This window comes from Lepisma saccharinum, unplaced genomic scaffold (genome assembly GCF_977018435.1).
Source record: "Lepisma saccharinum unplaced genomic scaffold, izLepSacc3.1 HAP1_SCAFFOLD_93, whole genome shotgun sequence".
Classification (NCBI taxonomy): domain Eukaryota; kingdom Metazoa; phylum Arthropoda; class Insecta; order Zygentoma; family Lepismatidae; genus Lepisma; species Lepisma saccharinum.
Genome location: NW_028142925.1, coordinates 1407744 through 1422116, shown reverse-complemented (window position 1 = coordinate 1422116; position 14373 = coordinate 1407744).

The following is a 14373-nucleotide window of genomic DNA, read 5'->3' as shown; positions in this document are numbered from 1 at the left end:
GAAGACATCGACCGCAAAATCATCGACTGCAAAAACATCGACGGCAAAATCATCGACTGCAAAATCATCGACTGCAAAAACATCGACTGCAGAAAACATCGACGCCAAAAACATCGATGGCAAAAACATCGATGGCAAAAACATCGACGGCAGAAACATCCACGGTAAAAACATCGACGGTAAAAATATCGACACCAAAAATATCGACGGCAAAAACATAGACTGCAAAAGCATCGACTGCAAAAACATCAACGGCATAATCGTCGACTGCAAAAACATCGACGGCAAAAACATAGACTGCAAAAACATATTTGGCAAAAACATCGACACCAAAAACATCGATGGCAAAAACATCGATGGCAGAAACATCGACGGTAAAAACATCGACACCAAAAGCATCGCTATTTATTTTTTGTCATTAAATTAGTTAATTTATACTGCAGTCATGTTTTGTATTGGAGGAAAGTGGAAAGTAGGAGGGGCAGGGTAGAATGACCGGGGCGAGTAATAATGGGGAAAGTAGAGGGGCGCTAAAACTCCAACTTTTAACTTTAACTCGACGTCTTAAATGTATTTAACGTGCCTGACGACGTTCTGGCTGTACATTACCATAGTAATGTCAAACCCACAAAAACAATTAAACAAATAAACAAAAGGCAATCATTACTAACTTATTTACCTTTTGTGCCAGGGTAAGTGCCATCAGTTGGAGCCCAAGAGATTACATAGGGTAGAACAAATCACACCACAGGGTTAGTCTATATATATACTGTAATTTCTATAAAAGAGCACATGCATAAACATTACATCATTGCCCCTTTCACTCATACTTTCACTCACGCATTCATATCTCGGCAATCCAAAATACATGAGTAATTAATACAATGATAGTTCGGCAGCATGTTTAAAGTTAGCTACATTGATTAAACTGTTCTTAATTTGACATATACTTTTGCATTTACAAAAAAAACATGTTCCGGTAGGAGCTTAACCTGCACGACGAAAACACTACTCCTTTTATGTTGTTGTAATTGAATGTTAATCTTTATATGGTTAAATTTTGCGGTGAACTTGGATCACTGTTATATAATTATATTGACAATTTATAGCGTCGTATAATCTGAATGTTAAATACTTTGTATGAATTGAATAAACGAAAGTTGTACGGTTTTACATGTTAAAATATATTTGATGCAATTTAATCACCGCAATAAGCAATGTCTTGGTAAGGTTTGCGTAATTAGCGAGTTCATTGGATGTCACGACGGGGCTAATGAAGCTTATCCATTTTCACGTCCATTCCGGCTTACCTTTGTCGGCCTAGGCTAAAGTCCTCGTGGTGAAGTCGTGGATGTTTGCGGCTTGGTCAGTAGATGGCTTCCGGGCGATAAGATTGGATCTCCGCATCTTCAAGGAATGGCAACTGGGTCGGACGCCCCCCAGCAGGGCCTTTCTCTGTCTCTACTCCATCTTGATAGTACACAGACACGTGCGAAAATAACACAACACGGAACGGTGCGACACACAAAGCGGATACTTTAAGCGGGTGGTTCGCGAAAGATTGTGTACGATAACACGCCGAAGAAAATCTGAGTAAAACTCGTGTCTTCCGCTTCTCTGCGCGTCTATTTATTTGCGATTCAAAAGGTTCGTTACGGTACCCTCTCTGTCCAAGCGTTGGTAAATTGTCCTCAAGTCGTAGGCTCTTGTCCCGCTATCTTCGCCCGTATATTTTGAGTTCTTTGACCTTTCTCGAGCAGCACCTCGAGTAGAGGTTAGCCTAAGATTGGGTCTATTGTAACCTGCACGTTCGTTCCGAAGACAGTGCCAGGAAGTCTGTAGCTATTGTTATCCAGTCTAGCTGTTTAACCTTTAATATCTGGCTTAATTTATCTCCTATCAAATTCTGCTTTGGGGCTTTCGTCGATGATAATCTGCTGCTGGGTTGTATTTAATTTCAGTTGAATCTGACCATTGGTAATAAAGTTGTGTTTTTTATGTTCCTTAACCCGAGGCTCGGCCTCTTCTCTCGGGAAACAGGCTAGTCCTTCGCTCTCCGCCGTCCAATTCCCGGTGAACAGCCACAATCCAATGCATATTATTGCTTATTACGATGATTAATTGATTTACCTGATAATTAGCAGGATTTTATCGTTATAAACTCGCCAAGGTGAAATTTATATCTTGATTCGCTCCATGAATAGGATTTAGTGTTGTGATAATAGCATCATGAAGCTACCGCTCTTCTTTGTTTCGACCAAACAAGCCTACATTCGTCGATCTTGTTTTTAGATTTCTTATCAGCCATGGTTGTTGCGCAAGAGCGGTATTTTCATTGATTCGATGATTTCGCGCCGCACCCGCACCTTCTGACTTCAAAACAATATCATAATTATCACCTGATTCTTGCCCCAAAGCTCAAACAATGGATTCGTAAAAAATGCGAAGTGTCATGTTTCCTTCTGCTTTCTAGCAAGCTGCTTTTAACTTCATAGACAGGAACGTTGTATGCTTTTTATATTGTTAATGTGGAAGAAATGTTCCTTGATGACTATGGTACGAAACCGACTGAGGGAACCTTTGCTTTATCTCTCCGGCCCACCTTCACACAGAGTCCTTCTGACAGCCACTGGACAGAAGCTTTCAAAACATCGTCTCTCCCAAACATCAGGGTTTATCCGCAACTGATATCACTTCACACCAGAAGGGTTGCTAGAATTTTTGTCACAAATGTAGATTGTGCATGAAGAGGTTTTAACAAACAACGTGTTTTCCTTTTCAAAATACACAGCCTTATATGAACATAAGAAAATAAGGAGAATAATTTAAGGAATTGGGTCCATTAAAATTTATTTAGCTGTATTTTTTTGCTACTAGTTTGTGTTAGACATAAATACACAGGTTGTCGCCATACACATAGGCGAATCTAGAATTTGTTTCTGGGAATGACTGGAATGGCAGAGAAGAATATATATATATATCCTAGCCTAGGCATGTGTATTCTTTGTGAGTGTCCATCAATTTCATTCATTATATCTCCCATCCTCATCGTCACAATTAGCCAAATGTGGCAGAAAAGCGAAACTAATCAAAAAAATAATATATACCTATTAGGGCTGAGACTATGCCAATGTCGTTTTATGATAACAATAGTATAGATATCGGAAAGTATCCGCTGGGGATTTTACTTACAGATACTGGCCGATACTTTTCCTGCGTTTTGAGAGTTAGTGGGTCCATGAAAATACCGCGCGACTATTTCGCAGAGTCTAATTTTCTTGGGTGTCAAGCAAAATTTAAGTTTCCATTGATTTTGTACCAATATTGAGTGAGAAAACCATATTTTGTGATTACTTAACACATATATTTATATACTCATTTATATATTTATAATCTTTTAATAGTTCGATGTATTTGGTGGTTGTGGGGTTGTTCTTTGGTTGGAGGTTCAAACGGTGACGATGAATATGTGCATATACACAGTGGCGCAAGAACGGGGTGGGGGGTTACAGCGGTTCATTGTACCCCCAATTTTTTTAAGGGGGTACTCTACCCCATAAATCCGTAAATCGACTTGTACCCTCTGTACCTCCCACCTCTTTGGTAATTTGACAGCAGACGCAAGGTGCTACTGTTAACATATTTTCAATTCACCCAATAAAAAAGTGGATATTGTTTATAACTTATAAGTATTATCTTCCTTACCACAGAAATTCAAACCAGTGTAAACTTATACTAGTACATTGTGCTTGCTACTAGTTAGTTCATTGACCCATGTTCTTAGAAATCTCTTTAAGCAGATGAAAATTGTTAAACAATTTGTGTGTGGAACGATGGAATCAGATTTGCTCTCAGAAAATGACACTGCAGATGAATGCTTCTTTGCGTAAGGGTAGATACACTTTCTAAAGAAGTGGTCACGTTGATTCGAAGATAAGATACATATCTTCATTAGAAGAGTATATGACTGACACGATTTTCTTTTGAATATTTAAAATGGAATTTTTCGAAACGAAATACTTACACGAACGAGACGAGACACGACAGACCAACTCGGGAGTTAAAATGTACTCCTCTGCCTCATCCATATTTTTCATAACTTTGTAAGAGGGTGTTCGGAAACTTATACTTAAACCTATATATTAATTTTTTTTTAAAAATAGAGTCCCGACTAGCCTATCTGAGCATGAAGTGAATATAGAATAAGTTTTAATAACTTCAGAGTTGAAACCGAAACAAAAATAAACACAAACAAGAACGAGAAGGACCTCATCACACAGGAGACGAGTTGAGGCTTTGACAATTCTCGACTCATCGCAAAGCCATATCATTCCTAGGTTAAATGACATTTTCCCTAGACATTTAAATAGGGTGCAATTTGCAATTTTATCAGAGGAGGGGGGGTATTTTTACCTATGTATTAGGTATACTTATAAGTGGACATTAATTGCTTAAAACTAAGTTTGATATCGAATGCAACACGAACATAATATAATTTTAAGTTAGACCCTAAAGTCAAACTGTAAGGAAATTACGTTAGTCAGATGAATGAACGAGATAGGTGAGACTCACTGCAGGTTCTATTGGTAGATTTTTGATTGAATTCACAAGGTCTTTGAGTGAGATGGGAATGTTTGATTGATTTATTTGGTTTATTTTACTTCACTTTTCTGCCACTTTTGGCTAATCGTGAAGATGAGGATTATGAAATTGATGGACACTCACAAATCCCAAACAACACCCATGCCTAGGCCGGGAGACGAACCTGGGACCTCTGGCGTCATAGCGCACTATGCTAACCCCTCCGCCACGGAGGCCGGCGAGGTGGGAATGTGTATTGGACTTGCTTTGTAGATGCGAAAATATTTAACTGTGACGCACACTTGCTATTGCTTATATTAAAATTAACATTTTCACATAAACGAGAAATTGACATGTCACCAAAAAACACACGCATGCACCTGCATTTAATACCATTACATACGAAAAGAAACTTGGCCGGCTCTTCATATTGTCCACCAACGATTGAAAAGGAAAAAAAAACTTTTGAACGTATGGCTTTCCTTGCTTCCTCTGAGATCTGAAGGATTTCGGTTTTGTATATTTATTGATAGTACTTTCAGTGCTTGATGAGTGTCATTAGAAACAGTTAATAATATAACAAATAAATGCTTTGTCAAATGTTTCACAAATATTTCAAAGTTAGACTTCTTACGAGTTCATCGAGAACCATCTCAAATACATGACTTCTAAAAGGCATCCGCCATAAATATGTTTCTACATTGTATTTGCGTAGCTATGGGACTTTAAAATTAAAATGAACTGAACTGAACTGGAACTCTATAAGTATGATATATTCAATAATCTGGTTTCTATATCCAGTGGGTGGGAGGTGATTATTCCTGGTTGGGGTGGTTCAAGATCCTCCTCATCCCCTTTACTCTCAACCTGCATTCAAATTAATAGATGTGTCTTGGTTTGCAATTTTCACATTTCGAACTCCTGATTTTCCGTTCCGTTAAATTAAAAAAGAAATCCGGAACGAGGTCCACAGTTTTATGTTTCAGAATTGTTATCTGGTTTTAAGATCTGTTTAAAAAAAATAAACATGAATTCTAAAAACAAACAAAAATATTTATGCAAATTTGCATTAAACAACAGGATATTCGTGTATGATGTTCTAAAATAAAATATTTCTCATGGCTTCACATTATATATAGGTACCAATGTCGTATTGAGGGAGGTCCAGGGAGTCCGCCCCCCCGAAAGACTTATCAAGTAGTAATGGTAAATAATCAAAATATAATTGTTTAGCATTTGTTATATAATCGATGGTTATATCCGCTGAACTTTTTTGGAAGGCAAGGAATTTGGCTCATACGGCATTGAGGGTTCCAAATATTTATGCACACTAATGATAATATCCGTAAAATATTAATGAGGAACATCACTATTCGCTAATTTGATTTAACTCCTTTTTTTGTTATTCGATAAATATTCTATTCTTTTTCTATTTGACATTATATTCCTTGCCAGGGAAGTTGTTTTATGCAAATCTTGGCGATCTTAACTACACGTAAGCTAGATAATGAATACGTGCTGTTAAATCTCTATTCTTTTACTATCTTTTACCTGTTCATGTAATAAAAACAATACAATATTAATTAATTTAAATATTTAATTAATATTTTAATTTATTTAAATATAATTATTTTAATTGTTATTATTATAATTATTATTGCGACACTTGGTTGGACCCCCCGAAATGTATGTCTACATACGTGGCTGCTATGTAGTGTTTGTTTATATATATATATATATATATATATATATATATACAGGGTGATAAGTAATTCGACCTATTCCTGGAAAGGGGTAATACTAGAGCACATTTTCAACAAAATTGACCCTATGCACCAGGGATCGGAAATCAATGGGTTTCGAGTTATTGCAGTTTCTAGATTTTCGTGACATATTCCGACTTGCGAACAAAAAACTACTAATTGTGAAAAAACTACTACACCCTGGGCACTCAATCGACATGTTGCTAACAGCTGACGAATGAGTGACTACTGGGAAAAAATTCATGCCCAAAATTCCCATACCCACAGAAAGAAACAGTCATTGGAGCACACGTCATGAAGGAATTTGAAAATTATTGTTTAAATCGAAGAGGATTACTCAAAAGAATGGTAACACACTTAGCGTAAAAATTACGGAAAAAACTTCCTCGTTTCATAAGCTCTCCAAAAAGATACAAATGTTGTCAACTGGCAGACGGGTTGGGGGAAAAATCTGAATAAAAAGCGGAGAAAGCGCGTTGCACGCCTCTTTGTGAAGTGAAAAGAATTTGTCGGTTGTGAGAAATAAAGGAACGAAAATTCGCATTTTTGGGCTCCTAAGGGTCATAACCCAAGAACATCTAAAGAAAAGGCTCACCAGAGAAAATTCTCACTAAATGTGTGGATGGGAATCATCCACAATCATGTCATCGGGCCATTCTTTCTGCCACAAAACCTAAACGGCATTGCCTACGAAAACTTCCTAACGGAAGAATTGACGACTCTACTGGAGGATGTGCCGCTCGCCACAAGAAGGTGTATGATTTACCAACATGATGGCTGCCCAGCCCACTATTTCCGGGATGTGCGACAGTGGCTGGACGACAATTATCCCATACGATGGATTGGTCAAGGCCGGCTAGGAGTCCGGATTTGGTGCCATGCGACTTTTACATTTGGGGTCACATTAAAGAGTTAGTCTACAGTGCACCAGTGGACTCCCAAAAAGAGTTGAGAAAGAGAATTTTGACAGCCGCCCAATACATAAGAGACAGAGTGTCAACGCGAATGATTGTGTCTGAAGTACGCCGCAGGCTGCGTGCTTGCATACGTAACCGAAGGAGGCAATTTGAACAGGATTTGTAGTTTTTGTAACAGTTAATTCTGACAACCTGGAATCATGAGAATGGTAAATAACATTATTACTTCACTCATTTTCGTTCCTTTATTTCTCACAACCGACAACTTCTTTTCACTTTACAAAGAGGTCTACAACGCGCCTTCTCCGCTTTTAATTCAGATTTTCCCCCCAAGCCGTGAGCCAGGTGACAACATTTCTATCTTTTTGATGAGCTTATGAAACGAGGAAGTTTTTTCCGTAATTTTATCAGTAAGTGTGTTACCATTTTATTGAGTAATCCTCTTCGATTTAAACAATAATTTCCAAATTTCTTCAAGACGTGTGCTCCAATGACTGTTTCTTTCTGTGGGTATGGGAATTTTGGGCATGAATTTTTACCCCGTAGTCACTCATTCGTCAGCTGTTAGCAACGTGTCGATTAAGTGCCCAGGGTGTAGTCGTTTTTCCACAATTATTAGTTTTTTGGTCGCAAATCGGAATATTTCACGAAAATCTACAAACTGCAATAACTCGAAACTCATTGATTTCCGACCCGCGGTGCATAGGGCCAATTTTGTTGAAAATGTACTCTAGTATTACCCCTTTCCAGGAATAGGTCGAATTACCAATCACCCTGTATATACAATTTTGTACCCCCCAACCCCAATTGAAAAACGTTCCTGCGCCAGTGCATATACAGCTAAATGTGTGTAATTCCCCTATAAATCGAATCGCTATTTTTAGAATAGGTCTAAGAGGTGAGAAAATATTTTTTTAAGCAGGAGGACGTTCAACATCTAATGAACCGTTAAGCTTCATTTCTGTTTGGCCGAGTCTGCTGCCACGCGCGTGTCAGCAGTAAGAATAAGCGTCAAATTTGCTGCTGCCACGTAATTCGTCTGCTAAGAGGATGTTACAAATCTTAAGAACAGATGAAGACGAGAAAAATGCAAGTTTATGACTAGTGGGAAAGAATGTACAGGTAATTTAGAACCTTTTTTTCTTAGAAAGCATTTAGTGATATTATTTTGATGCTAACAGAACCTAACCTAACTACGAGAGCATTTAGGTTTATTATTAGAAGAATGCTAAAGGACCTACTCTTAAAACATTTTTGTGTAAGTAATCGCTAAAACTTCATAGTATATGTTACAGACGTAATTGCATACGTAGCATCATGATGAGATCACGATAAAACAAAGACAGAGTCTGCTGCCTCTCTTTTGAGGTTACAGCAGAAAAGGAACGTGGCAGGAGGCACAACCTTTCTGTTTGTTTGTTAGTTAGTTCCTCATTCAAGTACCGACAATATTAGTGTTATCAATTTTTTCTCATTCGTGTCATAATTATGCAGTGCCTTTCACGGCAGAGGTGGCCGTGGAGCGGCGGCTAGCGCGCCGGAAATTAGGAACGCGTCTGCCGGCAAACTGGATGCAACATCCGCGTAACTGGAACCGCTAGCTATGTAATTAAATGAGCTCGAACAATTGCATTGACAGTTACAATTAAAATGAACACATACGGTGTTACAAAAGGTGTTTGAAATGTTCTCCTGCATCCACATATTTTCCCAAATGGCTTCAATTTATTTCTTCATATTTTCTTTCAATTCTTCTAATGTATGGCTTCCGGTATAAAAACTTGGTAGCTCGCACGATGACGATAAAAACAGGTCTGTTTCTTGTGCAAGGTGCCGGAGAGATTTCTGAGGAGTATGTTTCAATCGTGTTCCAAATTCGTTTAGTTTACCCTCAGTAAGCACATGCCGTTTTACCTTAACAAGAGCAGACCCTATTTTCCTAAATTTGTTCACAAGTAACAGAACAGTGTCTCTGTGCGAAACAGGAACATCTGGGAATTCTGCTGCAAAACTAACTTCCCTACAAGAATTCGTAATGACGTAAGAGTCGTATATAAAAATTCGTTGTTTAAAATTGTACGGATAGCGTGGCATTATTAGACTGCAGAAAGAACTGGTAATACGTAAACTCAAACAAAACAATCTAAAACACTTGTTAACAATTTAACACTTCACAAACACGTGCAAACTGGACAACAGCTGTCTGGATACTGAAGCACTCACGTGTCCAATGGCAAGGTCAGCGTACAGTTGTGGGTTTAAATTAATATAATTAATTAATAAATTTATATATATATATCAATATGTTTAAGCAAATTAATTTGCTACATTCATAAACTAGCAAATTAATTCCTTTAACGTCTGGTTCAAAATGTCAAAAAATTAGAAGATGAGAGAAATGTTTTTAATAAATGTTGCATATTATTTCATAATTGCTTTTTATTAAAAATGATAATTAAATTTTCATACTGTTTTGTGTTATGTTTTTATAATGGTGTAAATCTATATGGTCTTTCGAAAGGATTTCCTTATCAGAGTTGTAGCTAGAGATTTCAGTGCCAAGGACGAGAATGATTTTCGCACCCTCCCCCCTTCCTAAATGTACTTACTCTTTTCCGCTGAATCCGATGAAAGAAAACTTAGCATTCACGAAATGTGGCTAATAAATGGACAGTCGGTTGTGCATCCCACACCATCTTCATTGAAGCAGGGTGTGTTATTGTTCACAAGTAGTGTAAACTTATTGTTTCTAAGTAGTACTTAGTAGGTATGCATTTGTAGCCTCTTTTTTTTATCAATTGAATATCAGTTTTTGACATATTTTGACAATTTTTTGTCGATGTTTTAGCGTTTAGCGATGTTTTAGTAAAATTTCCCTTTTTTCCCACTCACACTTGGTAGGTATATCACGATCTTACGTGATATAACTTAACCTATTTATTTTATTACGTGCTCAACTACACGAGAGCCTCTACGTGCTTTGACCTACTTTTAGTAGTGGTAGAAGCCCGGTTCTGAAACCGAAAATGGGGCTCGGAGTGGGGCTCGACTTAATGGTTTTCTCTTGTAAGGCATAAGCCTCATTTTCTCGCAGTGTTGCCAACACCTCACTCGATCACGATCTTACCCCATACAGCACACCAAGTTTCAGACATATTTCAGAAATATTGCAATCTTTCATATACGTTTCTAACATTCTGGTTTCGCGTTGACGTTACAGAAAGCATCACATGAAGTCCCAGTTTTGTTTCTGAAACATTGCAATGTTATCGTTTCATTGTCTAGTTTCTGGAACGTCTCGGAGACATTGCAACGTTGGATTCAGTCATCATCGGCCATCCGGGAAATTTTCTGAGGCGGCCATGTTGTGTTTACGTTTAGTGCTGACCGGGAGTCGTGCACGTCTTACGAAGAATAATGTTGTTTATTGAGTGGTAAGTTGAATATTATTAATACGAAAGTGTGTTTAATTGTGTTATACTTATGCACGCTATATATTTAATCTGTGTGAGAACGTGAGTGGAAACAAGGCAGGCGTTATCAAACCAGTGTTTAAAGATGTGAAGAAGCATGGAACTTCTCGCACCTCATGAAACTAAAATAACAGGGAATAAAGTGCTTACCTATAAGCAGTGCACATTTATAGTATACCGAAAATAGATTGAATGGAAGAGACGGAAAGTACTTGTTGCTGAAAATGTATCATTTTTCGGTTACATTATAATTACCACCTTCCTAATTTTGTACAAAACTTGCCCTCTTAAAAAAAGTTTCTCACCTCCCTGTGCATAGTGAAGAAGCGTAGAATACTTTGAACTACATAAGTTGTTACGTTAGTAGTTTTTATCTAATAAGAAATACGTTTCTACAAATTCATTCTGCGATTTCGATACGTAAATCGAAGGCTGCAGCATTGTCACGTGCAATTTTTTTTTAGCTGTGTGGATTGTAGCTCGAGTCTTAGCGAACAGGCTACTACTGAAGATCACAGCATGATTTACATGGTGCTCCTATAATTCAGATTCTAATTTTACAGGACGCAATGAAATGTTGCTGCATTACAATTACCACAGCTTGAAGTGGGTGAAAGAACAAGTAACAGAAACAATATTTTTTTTAAATTTATTTGCTAACTAATTTTTGTGTTTGTGATTGCGATAATTTACCTTAAATCAGCAATGCACACAAGAAATACTTTTCCCAACTCTGTGATTACATTGCTTCAAAATATAATTGTCACATTATTGCAAACTTATGTAATCAGAATTTGATCTACTCGTAAATATGGAATATACAGCATCCACCAAAGTATAATTTTGACAGAGTGACTAGTGAAGCTAGCTTAGAGTTGTTTCACCAGGTTTTAATCTGTGCATGCGAATAATCTCTGACCTGACCTGGCCTGTTTACATGCAGGTGATCATTACTTTTTTACCTCCACACCATGCAGTTGGAAAAATGTATCATGTATGGACTAGTGTATCATGTGATGAAGATTATATTACATTCATAAATGGTTTGGTCCTAGTTCCAATTGTTTAATTACAATTTCATTATGGTACACAGGTATTTTTTTCATGGTTCAATGTCTGTTTACACATGTACTTCAGAGTTATAGCAATCACTTTCTGTGTTTTTGCTTTGAGATTAATGTTTCACTTACATGTACTTTTCAATTGCAATCAGCCATTTGTTTACTGCCATCTTGATTACGGACTACTACTGCCATGTGTGCGTGATGCAAAGGGGTTTCTTAATAAAGTTAGGCAAGTAAGGTTTAAGGCTCTTTAGTTTTCAAAAAACGCCTCTAAATGCTTTTGTGGTTAGGTTGGGTGGGCCATTTATAGCTCTAAGTGTTCCAAATGAAAAATGCCTTGTCGACAAATGCTTGCGTAAAGTACTTTTTTCGTGTTTTTATTTATTTGCTAATGAGTTGCACTTTGGAATTCCAAACAGTGGTAATTACTTTCACCAGGGTTCAAATTTATTGAAAACAATAAATTCTACAATTTTGCAATACTTAATCTTCCTATGAAACTGAAAAAAATCATTAAACATTCGGAACCATTACCCTTCCAACACCTTATGTGATTTCTGGTCTTCAGTACTTCCTGCTATTCTCACAACCTGGTGAAAGAGTTCCATGAGTATTCTCACCACTTGGTGAAAGTAGTTACAGCCAAATTTTAAATTACTTCTGAAACTCAATTCTTACTAGTTCAGCTCTCATTTGGTGGCTAAACCCTTCAATAATAAATAGCCCATGTACATTGAAGTGCAATTGTAAACAAAGTAGATGTGGTACTGGTTTAAATGACTGCAATCCTCTGAAAGTGACGCATGCCATGACTGGACACAGTGTATATTATAATAGAGTGACTAGCTTTGCCAGGTGATTCATCTAGAACCATTTTTATTACTTCTTTATTAGTTATGAGAGATACATGTTAATCAGCAATGGATAAGCAGCATGTTTCACTCATTTTATATTTTGTGTTGGCGTAGCAGTATGGTATCTTATGCAGGCACTGGAAGTATTGTCAGACTTCTAGAATGTTTTATTTTACTGTTCTGTAATTTTATAAGTAGTTTATGTGAAATGCAATATTTTCTACTTGCTTAGTCAACGGGTTCAAATTATGGAAAATTTTGCATTTCAGTTTGCATACAAATGAATTATTCCTTATACAATTTATGATTTTTTCTTCTAGGCACTGTTTGCCAACACCAGCCAAATACTAAAGAGCAAGAGTTGTCTGATGTTGTGGCTTGTGCAGGACAAACTTGGCTAGACAGAGAAAACAAGTAAGTAATAACGAACGTTCTGTGATGGGCTAATTTGTATTTTTTTTTTAGCTTAAGGAGTCATAAAAAACATTATGTTGATGATCCAAATTAACATGTAGAAATTACACATGTGCTGGATTCATTATTGTGCTTGTTTCAAAGTGTCATCTCCCATTATATACTCCATAATGTACAGTGATGGCATCAGCACCTTTTTTATATCTGCCACTAGCCACAATATTCATGTAAAGTCAAAGATAGCAAGAAATCTTAGCAAAACTCTCCCCCCACCCATATTTGCCAAGTGTAAACACAGTAGTTGTTTTCGGAACGATTGAAGATGACCGGACCCCTCTCAGATTTTCTTCATATTTGGCATACTCTCTAATTGAGGCCTCCAAATCACGAATCTAAAGTTAAAAGTTGTCGGAAACGTCTAGAAATTGCAAAATAAGCTAAAATAAGGCATTAGTTTTCGGGCTGGTAACCGTCGATTTTTGCAAAATTTTTTGTTTCACAAGCAAAATATATATATTCCTGATACTACCAAGACACCAAATTTTAACTATGTTTGCCTAACCTAACCGAACCTAACCTATCCACACGTCAATGGATCGCAATTATTTTGCAATTTCTAGATCCTGATACTACCACGACGTGAAATTTTAACTATGTTTGCCTAACCTAACCACACGTCAATGGTTTGTGGGGTTAGCATCAATAATTCACAATTATTTTGCAATTTCTAGATGTTTCCGACAAATTTTAACTTCAGATTCATCATTAGCAGGCCTCAATTAGTAAGTATGCCAAATATGAAGAAAATCTGAGAGGGGTCCGGTCGTCTTCAGTCATACCTTATTTTCTTTCTTTTCGTAAACTGAAATGAAATGCAAACTTCTTTTCCAAATAGTAATAACCCGTGGCGCAACAGCCCGTGAGGACCAAGGCCTATCTACCGACCGCCGGTGATGATTGATTGATTTGGTTTATATTACTTTACTTTTCTGCCACATTTTTGCTAATTGTAAGATTATTATTATTATTATTAGAAATTCTTTATTCATGGATGCAGTTCAGCCACGGCCAGACTGGGATTCTAACCTGGATCCCCTATCATTGCAGTGCAATGTGCTAACCACTCCATGGAAATTTGTGCGATATTCTGTCTTAAACTGTGATGAACAAAGGTCTTTTTGGTTAATAAAAAGTGGCCTTTGGTTAGAAGCCCTAGCGAGGCATAAGTATGCTTTTGCTCATATTTCTATCACGTCCTCTTATCAGTTGGCTGCAACAAACAAACACACAATGTATTTATTAAGACT